This window comes from Belonocnema kinseyi, chromosome 8 (genome assembly GCF_010883055.1).
Source record: "Belonocnema kinseyi isolate 2016_QV_RU_SX_M_011 chromosome 8, B_treatae_v1, whole genome shotgun sequence".
Lineage (NCBI taxonomy): Eukaryota > Metazoa > Arthropoda > Insecta > Hymenoptera > Cynipidae > Belonocnema > Belonocnema kinseyi.
Window position 1 is genome coordinate 106,423,697 of NC_046664.1, and position 6,000 is coordinate 106,429,696.

Sequence of the window (6,000 nt, forward strand, 5' to 3'; positions counted from 1 at the left end):
CCATGTTTATCGACCAAAGAGTACTACTATTCGAAACTCAAATCTTCGCGTACTGCCGGAAGGATCGAATACTCACAACTTTATTCAGAAACTAGGAAGTGCCGATCAGCCTCACATTATCTGCGTAAAGGGTCAGGCGATAGATTCGTAGTTTATTCAAGGCGATGGTCGCATAGTTCAGATCCACAAAAATTTTTTACTATTCAATTAGTAAACACTACAACGGCTAGGACTACTCATTGCTTAGGAGAATTGTACTAATTGCTTAGTGGAATTTTACTAATTGTTTAGTGGAATTTTACTTATTCGTCAGTGGAATTTTACTAATTCCTTAGTTGTATTTTACTAATTTCATTAGTAGGAAATGTCCACTAATCAAATTAGTAGTTTTCTACTAATCGTTAGTGACCGACTTCTTGCTAATTGAATTAGTGAAATTTTACTATTAATTAGTAAAATTTCACTAATTCAGATTGAGAGAGTGGTTTATACACTCCAGGTTGTAACCATGGTCCAATTCGAATTTAGGAGCCAATCCGTGTTTTTCAAGAAGACGATGGCATAATCGCCGCTGCTCTTTAACGGCAATAGTATTCATTTAAAATATCTTCCATAATAATTAATATAACAAACACGGTCACACGCGATTGGCTGCCACTCAGTGGATCAGAGAGGTTAAGCTTATAGTTTAACTCAGGAGCGTCAGAGGGCTATACAGTTGATTTTACTGAACAGTCAGCGTTCGTACTCTTCTGTTCAGTAGAAACAACAGAACGCTGTTCAGTGTTTCTGAACCAACGAGTTGTTGCTATTACTATAAATCAGCTTACTAAACGCGAATAGTAGCATATACTCTACCAGTTCTCTCCGTGTAGGACCCACACTGTTAGAAAAATCTGTATGAGGTTTAATATACAGATGTTATTTATAATGAAAGTGCAATGTACGGGTAAATTTTTTCCCTAAATTTGTTTCAAATGGTCAAAATTTAAGTCGAATACAGTTAATTGTGGGTTAAATTTATTTATTTGCTTGATTTAACTTTTCGAGTTGAAATCCAATTTTATTTTTGTTTAACAGAAAGAAGGTATCATGTTTTATTATTTAGAATCGAAAATTACAGCTAAACTTATTTTAAATTTGTGAAAAATGGAATTATATGATTTTTCTCGCTAGTGATTAACATGAATGTATATTAAATTTAATATACGCGCTCCTAATGGCGATTTCATATACTTCATATATTAATTTGAACACACATGGGTATATTGAATTTAATATTATTTTTAAGAGTGTAGGGAGTTAGGTTCAAGTTCAGCCCCAAAACCGGCACTCACTCTAGGGTTCACTGTATATTGAAACAATAAGAAGGTAATATTGTGAAACTTGTACAAACCCTACGTCATGTTCAACAACATAACTTCTTTAAAAGTTGCCAGCGGGAAATTTCCCACTGGTTCATTGCTTCAAAATGCAAAAATTAGAAGTATTGCAGTTTAATTACTAATTCAATTCGTAAAAAATGTCACCTCTATTTTAAACAATTCATATTTAAAGACGACCTCTCTTATTCTTCCATAACTATCAGAGCGAGATTTGATTTAAATTATCTTACAATTCACACTGTCAGAAATGTCCACAGCGATTTTACTATAAATGAAATTAAGGCGATACGCGTATTTAGTATACGTACAATTAAAGTAAATATCCTATACATTATAAAATATTTAGTAGATTTACTATACAGGTTTAGTGCATGTTTGTCATGAGAAAATTATCGATTTTTGTGATATTGCTTAGTATTGTAAATATAATGTAGTTTTGTACACTGTAGGTAAACATACATTATACTGGATTTCAAGCAGAAAAGCTCAATTAAGCAAAAAAGCGGATACCAAAAATGCTGTACAATTATTAGACACATGCTATCCGATCACTGATTTTTCACTTAGCTTTTCCGAAAAATGTTTTTTTTTTCTTCCAAAATCCACTTTAACTTAAAAATAAACTGTAAAAATAAAACTAAAACTATGCAAACAGTTAAAAAATGCGAACATTTGTTAGAAAAAATACAAAAATAAAGTGTCTGCAACAACTAATATACGACAGTAACTCTTTTTTTCGACCACTGTGGTATATTTACTCTACTCATGTCAGTTGTACCGACCTTAATATAGCGTATGAGGGGCAGCGCCGACCAGTTAACAGACAATGGTTTTTTTTTTAATTTATTAAGACGTGGAATTGGTCGATTTTTTTCTCATTTCGAGTCCTACATTATTGTATAACATATTTCTACAAGTAACAATCATATGAATAAAACAATTATTCGATAACTTAATCATTTCTAACAAGCTGTATTTCATCGGCTTTGTCCCCATCGGAGGTTAAAGCCGCCCGCAGCTTTTTATGAAAATAAAAACATCTGAAGTATGGGGAAATATCATTGTTCGCTTCTGTGATATTTTATGTACTGGAAAAATCATCTTTAAACATATCCAGTCAGAAGAATAAGTTATTTTGGATAAACATAGTGATTAGTGATAGCTGTAACATAACCTCTTATTCGTTGATATTATACTAGAAACTGACTTTATACCATGTTTCTACTGTACCAATAAAATCCTGCTCTACCAACAGGATTGAGAATAATAATATTCAATAGTTTCTTCCATGCAGCCTCAGCATTTGTAAACTATATGATCTTGATCGCGCCTGCCCCCTGGCGAGGCCTCAATTATTTATGACATTTAATATACTTTGGACTTGAATTACGTTTAATTATTATAATTACATGATGGCCATAATCTTGAAAACTTTAAATATCTTTCAGAGAATCTTATATATTCTTTCGTGGTAAAAACTGTTTTCTGCATAATTTTTCTTTTACGACGAAAATTTTCAAGATTTTCGTAAGTAACATTACCTCTATAATAAAAGCAAAATTAAAATGGTTAAAAAATAGCGATGATATAAGCAAAGTCACCTTTGGCCCACCGGTCGGCGCTGCACTTCCTTACCATACATGTATATGAATTCGGCAATATGATGGTATATTAAATTTAATATACGGTATTTGAAAATGACTTCACTCACATGTATATTAAAGTTCGATAAGATTTTTCTAAAAGTGTGTTACAGCCCAGGTGGAAATGACGGTAGTGTGCCGGAGTTCGCCACAGCCGCAGTACTAGACCAGTACTACCCACCAGTACAAGTAGGCTGTAGTTTTCCCAGTACTAGTCCGGGAGCTAAATACCTTCCCGTATGCAATAATATGTCCAAGAAAAGATAAGGGTTATTCTTATGTATTTTGAGCCGCTGAATCCGAATATCTCGGTCGCTCGCCCGAAAAAATGGTACGTTTTATTTAAATCGCAATTCTTAAAAAAAATCATGAAAAAATTATTTTATCGTGTCGGACAATTTTTTTCTGAATATATGGATCATTTAAAGAAGAAAAGATCTCTAGTAATTTTTTCGTTAATTGCGTATTTCATAAGTTATGATTTTTTGAATGACGAAAATGTAACGTTTTTTGCCAACTTTCGATGTTAATCACTTTTGACCTAATAAATGTTTCTGGAAAATTAAAAAAACTTACTTGTTTCTTGAAATATACCCTACAGCCTGATATGCACTAATGTTAAGTTCCCGGCCTAAAAACCCTATTTCTCGACGTCGACAATTTGATATTTTGCAGTGCTCGCAAGGCACTTTCGCTGGTCGAGCGCCGAGCGCGCTGCGAGACCGAAATGTCTCGCGTTCGCGGGTGTTCATTCTTCACCGTTTATTCTTAAGGATATTGATATTAAACAGCGCAACAGAAACTATTCAATTTGTTCATAAAAATTACGCATTCTGCATTTAATACAAAGCGCTCATCGCGACGAACGCATATCCGAGGAAGTTCTTAACAATTTTTTTGTTCTCATGCTAGATACTTGGAATTTTTGTCAGGTAATAATTTCTTAGTAAAATAGTTTGAAATGGTTTAACATTGATTAAAATGTAATGTTAAATTATAATTTTTTTTACATATGTACATTTGTACTAAATTTTAAAAATGTAGCATTTTAGTTACATATATTCTAATACATTTTATTTTGTGTTTGATTGATTGCTATCATTAAATCTGTTTTTATAAGTTTGTTTCTTTTGACAAGAACAAAATCTGCTACATTTTATTCCAGCCCTTACACAAATACATGATTTTTCAAACATGCAGGCTCTGCAATGGCAACTTGAAACAAATTTATCTATAGGAGGTAAGAGAATTTTTATTTGAGCGGGAATGTTACTTTACATTTAATATCGAATTTCACAACAACAAAAAAACACAATATTTTATACTCATTATTATTTTTTTATTTCGGCTTTAAATATCGTCATACTGTTATGGAATTCTAATATCATTATTCATTGCCGATATATATATATATATATATATATATATATATATATTGGAAAATTGCTACCTGACAAAAATTCCAAGTATCTAGCATGAGAACAAAAAAATGGTTAAGAACCTCCTCGGATATGCGTTCGTCGCGATGAGCGCTTTGTCATTCAAAAATTCATAACTTATGAAATACGCAATTAACAAAAAAATTACTAGAGATCTTTTCTTCTTTAAATGATCCATATATTCAGAAAAAAATTGTCCGACACGATAAAATAATTTTTTCATCATTTTTTTTAACAATTGCGATTTAAACAAAACGTACCATTTTTTTCGGACAAGTGACCGACGTATTCGGATTCAGCGGCTCAAAATACATAAGAATAACCCTTAATTTCCCTTATAAATGTTGTTTCAGGTGTTTTAAAATGGCTAGAAACGGTATATTTGATTACCGTGAAAACATTTTTATTTAATGAAAAATATTTTCAAGATCAATCCGGACGTATGATTGATCCAAAAATATTATTTTATATGTTTCATTAAAAAGTTAATAAAATAGTGTAAAATGTTGAAAAAATGAAACTAGATGACCAAATTTTTCTAAACAAAATTCAAAAAATATTAACCTCTAGTTATCTTCGAGAAAAATTATCATGGATCTAAAAAAATTACATCTAATGTTATTGTACAAAGTTTCTTAAACGCTCTAAAATAATGAAAAACAAAAAATGACACTTAAGTAAACAAAAAACGTATGCTCAATAAGAAAACGTCTGTGATGATTGTGATGTAGCTCTTCAATTTAGCGAAAATAATTCAACTTAAAAAAAAAAAGTTTACGCTGACTTAATTATTTACAGGAGATCCGCGCGTGTCCACAGGTGAGGTCTCACAAATTTTGTCTGCAGCTTATGAAGAAATACACAGTGACTCAAATACAATTGAAGAAAAAACACAGAAAAGGAAACGCAATCCAAAGACTGCTTCGCACCTCTATTTTAAATAGGTCTTAATTAATTCATGAGAATATTGTAAACGGGCAATATTACTTCAAATAACTATTTTGAGCATTTTTTGGGCTTCGGGGTGACCACTGGCATTTTAGTATGCCAGTGGTTTGCCACATAATAGGTTTACTAAAATGTCAATCTATGTTTTGGTTAGGTCAGTTAGTGCAATATTTATTATCTTTTCCATAAACATATATTATAAAAAAATTGGGTCTGTATTTTTGGTATGAAATATTGTGCTATATTTTTTAGGCACATAGAGAGGGTCACAAATTTGGACGTACGTTTTTAATACTGGAAGAAAATTGAGGTAATATGACATGGGGTATTATGGCTTTTGGGGCAATATGGTACATATGACAATATGTCAAATCCAGGCGTGGATTCAACATAGGAGGAATATGGGCAGTGTCCCGGGCGGCAAATTTGGAATCTATAAAATGTTAATCAGTTATTTTTCCGCGGCTATTTTGTATCTTGAACTACCTAACTCGAGTGCATGTGGATGTAAATGTTCTTATATGGGGCCATCCATATACCACGTGGACAATTTTTCACTTTCTGACCCACCCCCTCGTGGACAGC